General features: G+C 55.3%; 1 protein-coding gene across 2 annotated transcripts in view; it reads right to left on the bottom strand.

The window, feature by feature from the left end:
* Window positions 1-14,286, bottom strand: part of ATP11A (ATPase phospholipid transporting 11A) — a 103,006-nt gene that overhangs the window by 72,219 nt on the left and 16,501 nt on the right. The gene's annotated exons all lie outside the window — the stretch shown is intronic.

Here is a 14,286-nt window from a genome sequence, read left to right as displayed (position 1 = left end):
ACACAGAAACCATCCCTGAAATCACAACACAGAAAAAACATTCAAATCACACCTGCTAGACCACCCAGGTCAGGTAAAAAACCACAACACTTCTGGTTCTTTTACAAACTTTCTTGCCAAACAGGAAGGCATTTCTTACTTGAAAGAGGCAGGCGGCAAAATTCCACCCCCTCATTGGAGGCTGGGTTCAGTCTGACTCATTAGGAGGAATATCAGTATCATGACTATAACGGCCACTTTCCACACAAGCACAAAACGGGGTTTAAAGGTGAAGACTGGCTTTCCCTACAGCCTGAACCACTGGCTCAGTCAGAACTGACTCCGGTAGTGTGCCCATGTCTGACTGCACGCCTCCCGGTCATCCAAGTCTCGCCATTGAAAACCTTCAACAACGACCGCGGGTTCTCTAATTTGAGCCTTGTGCAAAAGGGTCACACAAAGACTGCGCGTCACACCGAGGGAAGCAGACCTGTGCAACTCTCAGTGGGATCAACTGTTACTCAGAGAAGAACAGCTCAACCTGAGCGTTTCGGGAGCATCAGCAAAACCGCAGCTGAAGCTGGCCAGCCTCCCTGGGTCCTTGTGTCATCCATTCTCCCCGGAATGAAGAGCTCGCTTTGCCTGATGAACGTGCACAGCGTCTCACCAGACCCAGATGGACACTTCCACTCTTCAGTTTAATTGCAAGAAAACAGAGCTAACGCCGGCGGCTGTCTGCTGACATTTTCCTTCTCAAATGTCCTGCTTTTCACTGCATGTAATGGTACACGCTGCTCCGAACCCTTCCTGAAGGAGGAGGGCCAGATCGCGTCAGCAGGTCTCCTTCCTCGGGCAGCACTCCACTGTACCCTGGGGCCTGGGGGACGCTGATAGCAAGATGCAGTTGCAGACCCGCCGGCCGTTGACCCCGGGGAGACACTCCCACAGTCCCGGGGCAGACAGGGGAGTTTTTGTTGTGTCAAGAAAAACAAAGCACCACCCACAAAGAGCTGGGCTGCTGTCGCTCTGCACCCTGAAATCTGCAGTTAGGGAAGGCAGACGACCCTGAGAGGTGGTGCTGAACTCCTGCATCACGCTGGCGGCCGACGCCGTCGCGTTAGTAAACTTCCTTTCAGGCCAATACAGCCTCAGTCTGGCTGTCCCAATGGCCTGAGGGTGGACCCACCATTGATGGCTGAGACTCCCAACCTGAAAATCTGATTTCTGCCCAGGTTTTCGTCTGCAGGTTAAAAACAAAGACAAGAAATCTTACTTCCATCTTCAACTTTCAGTTACTACAAACTCCTTGAAGACAAACCTATTTCAGTCCAGTCTGGACGTGCATAATATAGTGCTCAGATCTTGTAAAGTCTGCTCTGCATGCACAGACGAACACATTTTAATTTAATTTGTTACTTTTTTTGGCTGCACCACACAGCATTTGGGATCGTAGTTCCCTGACCAGGGACCGAACTCGTGCCCCTGCAGTGAAAGCGAGGAGTCTTCAGCACTGGACTGCACAGGGAAGTCCTCAGACTTGGCACATTTTAGGAAGAAACAGGGAAACCTGTGCAGCAGCCCTGGTCTCACTGATAACTGGCACTCATGTGTCGATCACTTCACCATCTGCCCCCAGAATCTAACAGAAATTCTAATCAGGCTAAGGCAGACGAGCCCGTAAAACTGACGTGCAAGCGCTGGTTTTTCTCCGTTTAAAACACTGAGGGCAGAAGAGACACAGAGTAACACAGGGAGGGGAGGGGGCCGTGAGAGACTCAGGACTCAGGGAGACTCAGGGCAACACATGGCTTTTTTCAAATTTTGTGTTTGTTCTTGTTTTACACAAAGTGTTTGTGCTCTTTGACCGATCAGTCAGAATTTGTTCTAACTTAAAACCCATGGACGGAGGAGCCTGGTGGGCTGCAGTCCATGGGGTCACTAGGGTCGGACACGACTTCACTTTCACTTTCACTTTCACTTTTCACTTTCATGCACTGGAGAGGGAAATGGCAACCCACTCCAGTGTTCTTGCCTGGAGAATCCCAGGGACGGGGGAGCCTGGTGGGGTCGCACCGAGTCAGACATGATTGAAGCGACTTAGCAGCAGCAGCAGCAAAGATGTTCAAGTTGGCATTCCTCCAAATAAAGCCTGTGCACCAGCAGACTGGTCAGACGGTCTGGGGGTCCTAGCAACCCCCCCAACCCCGCTCACCTGCAGGAGCCTGGTTAGGGCACCGGTTACACACAGCACACACGCACCCCGGCCGACAGGCTAGGACAGGAAAGGGCAGACCCACCCTCCCAGCAGTGGCAGGCTCTGCTGCAGCAGGAATACCCCGTCGGTGCCTGTGGGGGCATGACGCAGCGCACCCAGGGACCACCCCGTGCCGGCCACCTCCCCCTCCAGGCGCTTCTCCCCCAGGGCTTCCCTGGCACCTGGGCACCCACAGGCCACTCTCCTTCCCCAGACCCGGCTGGCCCAGCCCACCCCGCCCCCGCCCTCTCCAGCTCCAAGGTCTGGTGCGGGGGCCCCAGCTGCCTTCTCCCTGGGAGCCCACCTCTGTAACCCCCTCTGCAGCCCCCACCCCACACTGGCACAGGGCGCCTGTCTTCTCTGCGTCCACCCTCCACGTCCCTGCCCGCTACTTTATCACAGAGACACGGTGAGGGACCGACTCCCACCTCTCTCGAGGGTGAGCGCGTGGGTGTCGCTCTTCAATCGTGGCACCAGCGTGGAGCCTGCTGAGGCTGAGCGTCGTGTAGCTCTGCTCCAGGCATGCTCTCCGACATCAGGAGAGACCTGCCGCCCGGGACACCCCCAGCAACGCCTCTCCCCCCAACCCGGGGCTCTGGGGGACGGCCTGAACTCTGCACACGAAGACCACAGAACTCGCTGCTGACGCGGGGCGGGCAGACCAGCCCCAAGCTGGCGTCTCCGGCTCCCCCTGCGGGGTTCTGCTGCCCTGGGCAGGGGGTGACCGGGACGGATCCACGGCCCCCATCCACAGTCAGGCTGCCGAGGTGGGCGACCTTCCCTCCCGTGAAGATGACTCTGTCTCCGCAGGGCTGGGGGCACGCAGCCCGGAAACAGACCAGGAGGCAGGTGGCCCTGCACGCCTCCCCTGGAGACCCCCGTCTGTAACTGGGAGTCAGGCTGGGCTGTCTTAAGGGTGAACTGGCCAGGGGAGTAGCATGGACTACGGTTCTACCTAAAGGATTCGCCAGTTCACACTTAAGAGCCGTTGAAGGGTGAATGTTTTTCCCGCCGTGCGACAATTCAGATTCATCACTGACAGCTGGCGGGAGCTGCCACCCTCTCGGCTCGCGGGGCCTGGGAGGCAGCCGCACCGTCTCCTGATCCTGTGAGGTGGAGGCCTGCCGGCAGCAGCTAAAGATAGCCGGAGACTAGGAACAGCAGGCGCCTGAGGAGGCCCTCCGTGCCGTCACCGCAGACCGAGGCCCCGACGGGGCAGGCGACGCGGCCGGCGGACCCCCGTGAGCAACGCCCCGCCCTAATAAACCCTCGCGGCATGGGTGAAGTGTGAGCTGGGTGACCCGTGAGCCGTACAGAGTGGTTTCCAACCTGTGATGCCGCCGCAGCCCCAGAAGGGCTGCTCAGAGAGAGACTGGGTCCCCGCAGCCCAAGCCCCTGGACGACACGGCCAAGGCTGGCGCCCACCCTCAGGCTCCGTCACCCGGGTTCTTGGGCCGCTGGGCCCTGCCCGGGGCTTCAGGAGGGACGAGCCCTGGCTGGGAATGCAGGAAGACAGGCAGCACCGGACGCTGCCGGTGCGGAGGCCTGCTCTGCCCGCCCTTGTGTGTGCTCGCCGGCCCTGAGTGGCCAGAGCGGGGATGGGGTCAGGCAGACAGGTTTTCACCCCATGGTCTTCTTTCACATCAGCACCTTGAGTCACGTGTGTCTATTCATCCAGGAAATGCAACCCATCAGCAAAGCCATGGAGATAAAAAGACGAAGAACAGGGCACTGGAGACAAGCGACGAGCAGTGTTTTTAGTTAAAGCTGCGTGGAGACCGATGCGAGACACAGCCGAGTGGGCGTGGGGCGGGGGGCACCAGCTTCACGGGCCGGGACGACGCAGGGCCCGTGTGGTCCCCACAGCCTCGCTGTGCACAGCCAGCCCCCACCACGCGCCGCCCCCGGCCACTCTCCCGCCGGCCGGAAGAGCAGTTGATGCCTCTGAGCAAGGACCCCGTGAGCCCAGGGCAGTTACTCTGTGAACACTGGGGCCCCGTCAGCCCAAAAGATCATAAGCCCTTTTCCAAAAAAGCCTGCTGACCCTGGTCAGAGAGGAGCCGTCGCCGGAACCCTGAGTGGAACCACTACTCATTCCAGTTGTGAGTCACGGAGAGAAGTCACCTGTGCAAAGTACACGAGAAGTGTGGGCTCACGCCTAACAGATGCCCCCCAGCCCTGCGGCTGGGCCCAGGGAGGCTGCTTGGCCCGGAGCTTCCTTCTGGAAACATGAACTGCGGGAGAAGAAGCCCCCTCACCCCACCCAGCCGCCCTGGAGGAAACTGACTGCGGGCCGGGCAGGACCCCCCAGAGAGACCCCCACACCCCGACCCCCGCAAGAGTCCTTCCTGTGAGAGAACAGGACTGTGCCCCGGTGCCAGATTTTCAATCCCTACAGGAAGAGACCAGTTCTTTCTGTCACCTGGTTTCTCCCGTGTTCCCAGCAGCTAACATGACTCTTGGTCCAGTGGGTGCTCCTTAATTATTAGTGGAGTAAAGTAAAAAATGCAGCTGAACTCGCTGAAAACAGAGCAGCAAATTATCATCAGAAACAGAGACCATCCCCACCCTGATGCAGGTAAAGACTGAAGGTGGGAGGGGAAGGGGCGACAGAGGATGGATGGCATCACCGATTCGATGGACATGAGTTTGAGCAAGCTCCGGGAGATGGTGAAGGACAGGGTGGCCTGGCGTGCTGTGGTCCATGGGGCCGCAGAGAGGGGGACACGACCGCGTAAGCACCACACCTACAGCACTGAGACACTTGGGCCACAGTCCCCACGCAGGAGCTTTACAGATGCCAACGGAGTGAAACTTCACAATGTGCCACTTGGGCCCACAGTCCCCACGCAGGAGCTTTACAGATGCCAACGGAGTGAAACTTCACAATGTGCCACTTGGGCCCACAGTCCCCATGCAGGAGCTTTACAGATGCCAATGGAGTGAAACTTCACAATGTGCCACTTTGGACCCACAGTCCCCATGCAGGAGCTTTACAGATGCCAACGGAGTGAAACTTCACAATGTGCCACTTTGGGCCCACAGTCCCCACGCAGGAGCTTTACAGATGCCAACGGAGTGAAACTTCACAATGTGCCACTTGGGCCCACAGTCCCCACGCAGGAGCTTTACAGATGCCAACGGAGTGAAACTTCACAATGTGTCACTTTGGACCCACAGTCCCCACGCAGGAGCTTTACAGATGCCAACGGAGTGAAACTTCACAATGTGTCACTTTGGACCCACAGTCCCCATGCAGGAGCTTTACAGATGCCAATGGAGTGAAACTTCACAATGTGTCCGAAGTTTTCCATAAGATTGCCCAACCTCAGGCCTCCACAGAAACCCCAAAGGCAGGGGCTTGGAGAACCTGCGGGCTGCTGTTGCGTGAGCAGGCGGAGGTGGGAACACCGGTGGTGTGGACCCCACACCCGCCCCTCCCTCTCCTGGCCCTGCCCGCCTCTCCATGCGGCTCTTCCATCCGCTCTTCCTGATGCAACCGTGTTCCCTTACTGAGCTTACGGATCACCTCTCCCTCCGGAACGTTCTTCCATCTCATGCCCTCTGACCTCAGTTCTGTGCTCGCGAATGCTAATCCACCGGGTCGGGTGACTGAGACCGCTGCCGTTGATAACACTGCTAATGGACTAAAACCGCCGTCACAGACCATCACCTGAAAACTCAGGCTGTCTCTCCAGGGCAGGATGAGTGAACAGACCCCCAAGCCAGGACCACCTGGCCTGAGAATCATAAACCAGGGGCATCCTGAGCCCCAGAACTGAGATTAAGCAATGTTTCTAGGTGATGGCTTATCCCAGTCTCTCTGTTTTTCTCCTAAAGGAACCCCACCTCCGCGCCCAGAAAAAGTGGATCTGAGGCTTGTCCCCCAGCCTGGCGCCTGCAGAAAGCCCGGACTTCGCTGCAAATACCTGCTCTCTGAGCCTGGGTGGCTGTGGCGCAGGCTCACAGCCCTTGCTTGGTCACACTGAGCCGTATGCTTTTATAATAACTAGTGATTTAGTTAGTAAAGGGTTCTGAGCTCTGTGCGCGCTCCAGCAATTTAAATGAACCCGAGGAAGGGGCGTGGGGGCCTCTGCAGCCGGAGCGTCAGGAGGCCAGGTGACGCCTGGACTCGGGCTCGCAGCTGGAGCAGAGGGTGCTCCCGGGACTTGGCGACATGGGCAGAGTCAGGAATGGGCTGCATTCTGGAACGCTCTGCGGGGCCGGAGAACAGGCTGGCCGAGTGCGGGAGCCCACCTCCACCCCCACGAACTGGGCCCAGACCTAATTCCCGTGTCTGAGCTCCTTCGCCAGAGCCGCCCTGTATCCTAACTTCACACAGAGGAGAAAACTGCTCGCACCTTGTCTTTGAGGTCCTGAAACAGGCTGAGCGTGGACTCCCAAGGGTGGAAGCGGGGTGGAGGCCAAGCTCTCCACTAGGAGCGGTGTGGCCGGCCGGCAGGGAAGGGCCCTGACCGACCACAAGGCGCTGACCAGATGCCCGCCCGGATGCCAGGAGGTGGCAGGAGCAGCAGGTGTGGCCAGAGAAGGACAGACAGACGCGGCTGGAAGCCTGGGCGGGGGGCGGGGCGGGCAAAGGAGGGCGGAGGGTTCTGGAAACAAATCCACAGAGGCGGATTCGGCGGGCTTCTCTTTTCAGGCTCACACGCTTCAGGAGCCCCTGGAATTTCCTGGGCGGGGAGTGCCCTCTCACTCAGCCTCATCTCCTGAGGGGACTCAGGTGGGCCTGTGAGGACGAGGTTGGAGGCCCCACAGCACGCCGACCTCTGCGGAGGCTGGGGTGGGTGCTGGGCTCACTGAGACCCAGGGGGCAGCCCGGGCAGCTTTCCGGGGAGCGGGCACCTCAGGGCAGGGAGGGACCCCTGGGGACGCAGCAGAAAGCCTGAGCCCCAGTCCCCCAGACGCGGCTCCCACGGCCTAGGGCAGAGCTGTGTCTTTTATAAAAACTGGAACTGTGCAGGCTGCACTTTCACAGTGAGTTTGGGAGTCGCTAGGGGCTTCCCTGGTGGCTCAGCTGGTAAGGAATCTGCCTGCAGTGAGGGGGACCTAGGTTCGATCCCTGGCTTGGGAAGATCCCCTGGAGGAGGGCATGGCTCCCCACTCCAGTATTCTGGCCTGGAGAATTCCAAGGACTGTATAGCCCATGGGGTCACAAAGAGTCAGACAGGATGAGCGACTTTCTAACACACGGCTGAACGCTGGAACCCGAGGGTGATGAGGATGGTGCCCACAGCAGGGCCCAGGGCCTGGCGCCGCCGCAGCCCATAGCCCTGACCCCGGGTCGGGACCCCGCTGGCGTCGGGGAACCGGCTCAGAACTCGCTCCCCAGGTGTGGCACCAGCTGTGTGACCTGGGCGTGCAGCCAGTCTCTGCCCCTCCTCCTCATGTGAAAACTGGGGTCACACCTTGGCCGTGACACGCTCGTCGTCATCTTGAGCGGCACCTGTAGACCTGGTGTCCTGGGCGTCAGAGCCCCGGGGCCCCGCAGGCTCAGGACACTGCGGTCCGGGGCGGGGGCCAGGCCACATCTCTCTGCCGCCATCACTTGTCCAGCTGTTCCCCGCCCTCCAGACCGCGGGCCACACTGCCCAGGACTACTGAACCCAACTGAGTCAGACCTGCCCTGGAAGGCCAACCCGCAGCTCCTCTCAGGGAGGGGCTGCCTCTCCTGGGGTCCTCGGGACAGACTCCTCCCTCTGCTCACACGAGCCTAACTCTGGGCAACAGGCTCTGGGGAGGGTCTGGAGACAGGGGACCCTGACCACAGCTAACCGGCCCCCTTGCAGCACCGGCCCTCCACGCCTAGCTCTCAGCTCACACCGCCTTCTGTCTGTGACCTCAGATCAGAATGGATTTACATTCTGCAGCAGCCGTGGGCCATGCGCCCCGGGCCTGTGCAGGGCAGGGTGTAGGGGGCGGTGGGGGGTTCTCACTCATGGCCTGCACCTGCCTCTCTGCTGGTCCCCCCAGGGATGGTAAACGCATTGCAGGATGCTCAGGACGGTGGGGGGGGGCCCTCTTTATCAGACCACAGAGCAGCCGCAGCACGGGCAGGAAGCTCGTCTCGTCACACTAGGACCTCTCCCCTCCCACCAAGTGTCTCCTCTCAGTAGTAGCAGAAAATGTCCTGAGCTCTGCTGCTTGTTTTAACTTGCCTTAATGGCAAAAGCTTTATACTTTTCTTCAGATTACAAAAGCAATACATGATCAGTATAAAACTTTTTAGCACAAGACAGACAAACAGATGAATATAACAATAACCCACAACTTTGACATCCAGCGGTAATTACTAGTTAACATTTCTTTGTATACTTTTCCACATTTTTTTCTATGCATATATTTATATGAATCCATTTGTATGAATATGTATTTATATGAATACAAAGGCATATATACGAAAAATAGGATCGTGTCATATGCACAGTTTGTAACATGCTTTTTTCACCTAATACAGTATAAACTTCTTTTCACATCAATAAGCCTAAACCTACGCCCTCTCTCTGCAGGCCTGCATTGCGCTCCTTTGCACAAACTGCCAGTAATGTACCGGTTCGCAGAGTGAAGCTGCTTTCTTTACTGCAGTCAACAAAGCTGCAGGGAACGTTTCATTTTTGTTTTATTTTGAAGTATTGCTATACAGTATTATATGTCATAGGTGCATAACACAGGGATTCACGATTTTTAAAGGCTGTCCTCCACTTGTAGTTACTGTAAAGGAGGGAACACTTTAGTCTGGTCATCTTTGTGCATGTGGACCATCAGTTCCTGGGGCGAATTCCTAAAGGTGGAATGGACATGTTTATTCTGCATCAAGAGTAAATAAGATTATTCCCACAGCCTACATGTTAATTAATCTCTGACATTTTAATAGTGTTTCAAGACAAAATAATAAATGGGATAATTTTATACTTAAAAAAAAGGACAGACTTTTATATTTATTTGCATTTTCAAATTGCCTCTCTCCAAGTTTAAACACCTGGGGCAGAGGATCACTGAATTATCTGGTGCATCAGGAGGACAGACCTTGGCCACAGGCCCCTGGGCCCTGCCAACCACATGACAAGACGCGGCCCACAATGTTCAATTATAACACACTCGTAGTCAGATCAGGCTTGGGCTGTCAACACAAGTCTTTTCTGTTAAAACCAACAGCAATGTTTTAAGCCTCCTTCGGCCCTTAATATTCATTCTGTTCTAAAATACTGGCCTTTGAGCCACCTGTGCGCGAGGGCTAAGTGCTAACTCAAAGCCCACCGGACGGTCCCCAGACAACCTCCTTGGAGAAGCTTCCAAGAACCTAATCGGGGGGCTCCTCTTTCTCCGACTCCCCGCTCCCCAGAGTCCAGCATGCACAGTTTGAAGGTGGGACCCCGCTGAAGGCTGCTGTCACCCCTGAGATTTCAAAGGACAGTTGCAGCTGTTTTTCTGGTTAGTTGTGCAGACCGTGTGTAAAGTTATAAAACTGTTAACTGGAAAAGCTGAGTTCGAGTTGGCTAAGAAAATTTTATCAGCAAAAATAAAAAACAGAATGAACATCATTAGTGGAAAATTAATTTAACATTGTTAAAGCTGCAAAAAAAAATCCAGATACTTTATTTCCATTGCTTTTATGCATTTTTCCAACAGCAAAGCAATGAGTGCTTCTTATAGAAAAGGTGGAAATAGAGACAGGCAAGGAGGGTCTCATGCAGGGAGCGGGATGCAGGCAGCCCTGTTCTAACGCACACACAGTGCTCAACTTTTAAGGGCGGTTTATAATGTCCTGTTTTCTCACCTACCACCATAGTGAATTCAATACCATCAGATATTTGAGGAAATAGGACTGCCATTACAAGCAGTACAGAGAAGCTGAAAACGAGGTAACACAACAAACCCCTAACCCTGTGAACACTTCCGTGGCGCAGTGACGCCTGTAACACCCACCACCTGGCCGCACCGTGACGTCCGGAGCGCGCAGCGGCGTCGGCACCGCACAGCAGCGTGGAGCCTGCGACCCGCGATATTTACTCCCAACCCAAGTCCGTATGCTTGTTAAAATGTTTTCTAAACCTGTGTTTTCCAAAGAAACCCGCGGCTGCTCCTGGGCCATAGCCCACCTAAACCCTGTGATGGGCAGCCCTGTCTGCTTTGAGCCCAATCGTGCATTCTGAAATAAAATTGGATACGACTCAGGAGGAAAAATGAGTCTTCGAGCTGTGAAATGTCACGGACCTATTTCACCAGCTTTTAGGTGAGGCCATAATCTGCACCTGACGTTCTGTCCTGCTCATTCCGCTAAGACTTGAAAAAAATCTCTCCACGAGCAGGAGGATCTCTGCTCTCTGCTCTTGGTCCCCGTTCCTGTGGAAGCCGCAGCAGAGAGCTCTCACTTCCTCACTCTCAGAACAGCCTGAGCCCCCAAGTTGTCCCAGGCCCACTACCCCTGTGCAAGGCGCCAAGCCCAGGCTTGTGTGTTCATGGACCTGAGTCCAGAAGGCATGGGGCTCAGGCAGGTGCCCCAGCCACCTTCCTTGAAACTATGGTTTCTGCTCTTTGATGCATCCCCCATGCAGCCCCTTCTGAAGCAGAAAGAGGAGGGCGGTCTAGAAGGGGAGCCAGGCCAGCCCCAGCTCTGCTTCTTCTTCCCTGTCACCCACACCCTGCGGGGACTTAGAGGTGGGGCTGGGGGGTCCTCCGAGAGGCAGAAAAAGTGCTCCTGGCATTTCCTCCAGCTGAGATGGAGACGTCTCCGGCAGAACCCAGAAGGTGCCCTCTGAGGATCCAGGATGAGGGCAGAGGCGGGAGAGAGAAGACCCAGCCTGTCTCGCAGGAAGAAAGGCAGGTGGGGGACAGCGAGAGGCAGGACGCGTGAGAAGCCCCAGGGGGAGGGGACAGAGGGGATGGAGCCCCCGGTCGGCTGGCAGCTGCATTCCTGGCCTTCCTGGCCTCATCGGGGACGCCGAAGCATCTGGTTCCCTTTCACCCTTATCAACAGTCAGCCGTCAGCAAAGATTAAATGGCCAGACGTGATCTTACCACAAACAAAATGGGAATAAAATTTCCATTCTGCCTGGAACAACAGTGGCCTTGAGAAGCCACAGCTTAAACAAGAATCAGAAACCCACAAGATCACGTAAGACTCAACGCCGCCACTCACATGGCGCACGGCTCCTTTCTATCTGAATGTGCTCAGTAACAAGGATTCTTACATCCATAAGAACCAGGAAGAAAAAAACAATCATTCCACAAAGACCCAGAGAGCTTTATGTACTCTATTATGTAATGCCGTGTGGGTGAATTTACAACTATCCCAGGTCCGCAGAAATCCAACTGAACTTGTTTTAAACATTCACACCTCTGTTCACAGCAACCAAAGGCATCTTGTTTGGATATTCAAACACACGGCAACGGTAGGTCTATCTGGGCTCTGGGTTCCGGGAACGGCTGCCAGAAAACCACCCATTTCCAGATAATCATGATGGTGTGATCACTCACCTAGAGCCAGACATCCTGGAATGTGAAGTCAAGTGGGCCTTAAGAAGCACCACTCTGAACAAAGCTAGTGGAAGTGATGGAAGTCCAGTTGAGCTATTTCAAATCCTGAAAGATGACGCTATGAAAGTGCTGCACTCAATACGCCAGCAAATTTGGAAAACTCAGCAGTGGCCACAGGACTGGAAAAGGTCAGTTTTCATTCCAATCCCTAAGAAAGGCAATGCCAAAGAATGCTCAAACTACCGCACAATTGCACTCATCTCACACGCTAGTAAAGTAATGCTCAGAATTCTCCAAGCCAGGCTTCAGCAATATGTGAACTGTGAGCTTCCTGATGTTCAAGCTGGTTTTAGAAAAGGAAGAGGAACCAGAGATCAAATTGCCAACATCCGCTGGATCATGGAAAAAGCAAGAGAGTTCCAGAAAAACATCTATTTCTGCTTTATTGACTATGCCTAAGCCTTTGACTGTGTGGATCACAATAAATTATGGAAAATTCTGAAAGAGATGGGAATACCAGACCACCTGACATGCTTCCTGAGAAATCTGTATGCAGGTCAGGAAGCAACAGTTAGAACTGGACATGGAACAGACTGGTTCCAAATAGGAAAAGGAGTACGTCAAGGCTGTATATTGCCACCCTGCTTATTGAACTTATATGCAGAGTACATCATGAGAAATGCTGGGCTGGAAGAAGCACAAGCTGGAATCAAGATTGCCAGGAGAAATATCAATAACCTCAGACATGCAGATGACACCACCCTTATGGCAGAAAGTGAAGAGGAACTAAAGAGCCTCTTGATGAAAGTAAAAGAGGAGAGTGAAAAAGTTGGCTTAAAACTCAACATTCAAAAGATGAAGATCATGGCATCTGGTCCCATCACTTCATGGCGAATAGATGGGGAAACAATGGAAACAGTGAGAGACTTTATTTTTCTGGGCTCCAAAATTACTGCAGATGGTGACTGCAGCCATAAACTTAAAAGAGGCTTACTCCTTGGAAGAAAAGTTATGACCAACCCAGCAGCATATTACAAAGCAGAGACATCACTTTGCCAACAAAGGTCCATCTAGTCAAGACTATGGTTTTTCCAGTAGTCATGTATGGTTGTGAGAGTTGGACCATAAAGAAAGCTGAGCACTGAAAAAAGTGATGCTTTTGAACTGTGGTGTTGGAGAAGACTCTTGAGAGTCCCTTGGACTGCAAGGAGATCCAACCAGTTCATCCTAAAAGAGGTAAGTCCTGAGTGTTCATCGAAAAGACTGATACTGAAGCTGAAGCTCAAATCCTTTGGCCACCTGATGCAAAAAGCTGACTCATTTGAAAAGCCCCTGATGCTGGGAAAGATTGAAGGCGGGAGGAGAAGGGGACGGCAGAGGATGAGACAGTTGGATGGAATCACCGACTCCGTGGACATGAGTTTCAGTAAGCTCCAGGAGTTGGTGGTGATGGACAGGGAGGCCTGGCGTGCTGTGATCCATGGGGTCGCGAAGAGTCAGACACCACTGAGCGACTGAACTGAACTGCTGAACTTAGTCCTTTCTGGGTGTGGGTTCAGCCCTGGGCCTCGGAGGGCCTCCATGTGGTTCTGTTCAGCGGATGTAAGGGCAGGTGGGCCCTCCGCCCGGCCCCGCTGAGCTCTGCCGCTAGCCAGCACCACTCACTCAGCACTGCCTGGGTGTGGGGGAAGTGGGGCCAGGGCACCTGAGACCCCAAGGAGCGGCAGCGACGGCAGCAGGAGCAGACTCTGGGTCTCATCCGGCCCTGGCCTGACAACTGACGTCACCACCGGTCGTCTCCCGTGGACCGTGCTGGCAGCGGGAGAACCAGCCCCTCCCTCTCCCTTCTCATTAAAGACCTAACACCCGGTGCCCCACCCACAGAGAAAGCCAGCCGCAGATGCCAGGGGTCAGAACCGGCCTGAGACAGCAGAGGCCGCCGCCCACGGGCCGGGGGCCCCGTGCCACTCCCAAAGCGGGGCTGGGCCCCTTGCTCCCAGAGCTCCGTCTATCCCCCCCATCACAACCTGTCCTCTGGGGGCGCTGCGCCTGCCTCCCCCTGTTTACCCCACCGGCTGGAGAGCCATGCGTGTGTACGTGTGAACCACGCTCATGAGTAAGGACATGGACTCCAGGGGCGTGTGGACGCCGTCCCCGGCCACAGAGTGACATATGGATTTTACACGCTGGAGGCCTCGTCCCGGCCTTGAAGCCAGAATCCAGGATCTACTGAGAAGGTGGCTTTGCAGAAGGGTCCCGAGGCCAGCGCCTGGACCGTCACTTCCCAGGCCTGCATGTCTGTGCAGAAAGTCTTCTCAACACCTCGCTGGCTATAGGCCTAGAGGTGGTCAACCCATGGCTGGAATGAACACGCTTGACGCTGGGCGGGTGGTAGGCTGGGGTGTATGTCCCGACCCCCGGGTCCTCCCACGTCCCCGTCCCCCGCAGGGCCAGCGAGCCCAGTGAGCCGGCAGTGGGCAGCTTGGGCCAGCACAGGACCTGCCATGGGTCCACGCGGGCTGCAGCCTTTATCCAGGTCAAGACGTGAACCAAACTGC

Source organism: Bubalus kerabau, chromosome 12 (genome assembly GCF_029407905.1).
Source record: "Bubalus kerabau isolate K-KA32 ecotype Philippines breed swamp buffalo chromosome 12, PCC_UOA_SB_1v2, whole genome shotgun sequence".
Taxonomy (NCBI): domain Eukaryota; kingdom Metazoa; phylum Chordata; class Mammalia; order Artiodactyla; family Bovidae; genus Bubalus; species Bubalus kerabau.
The sequence above is the reverse complement of the archived record's forward strand: the minus strand, read 5'-3'. Positions and strand labels throughout refer to the sequence as shown.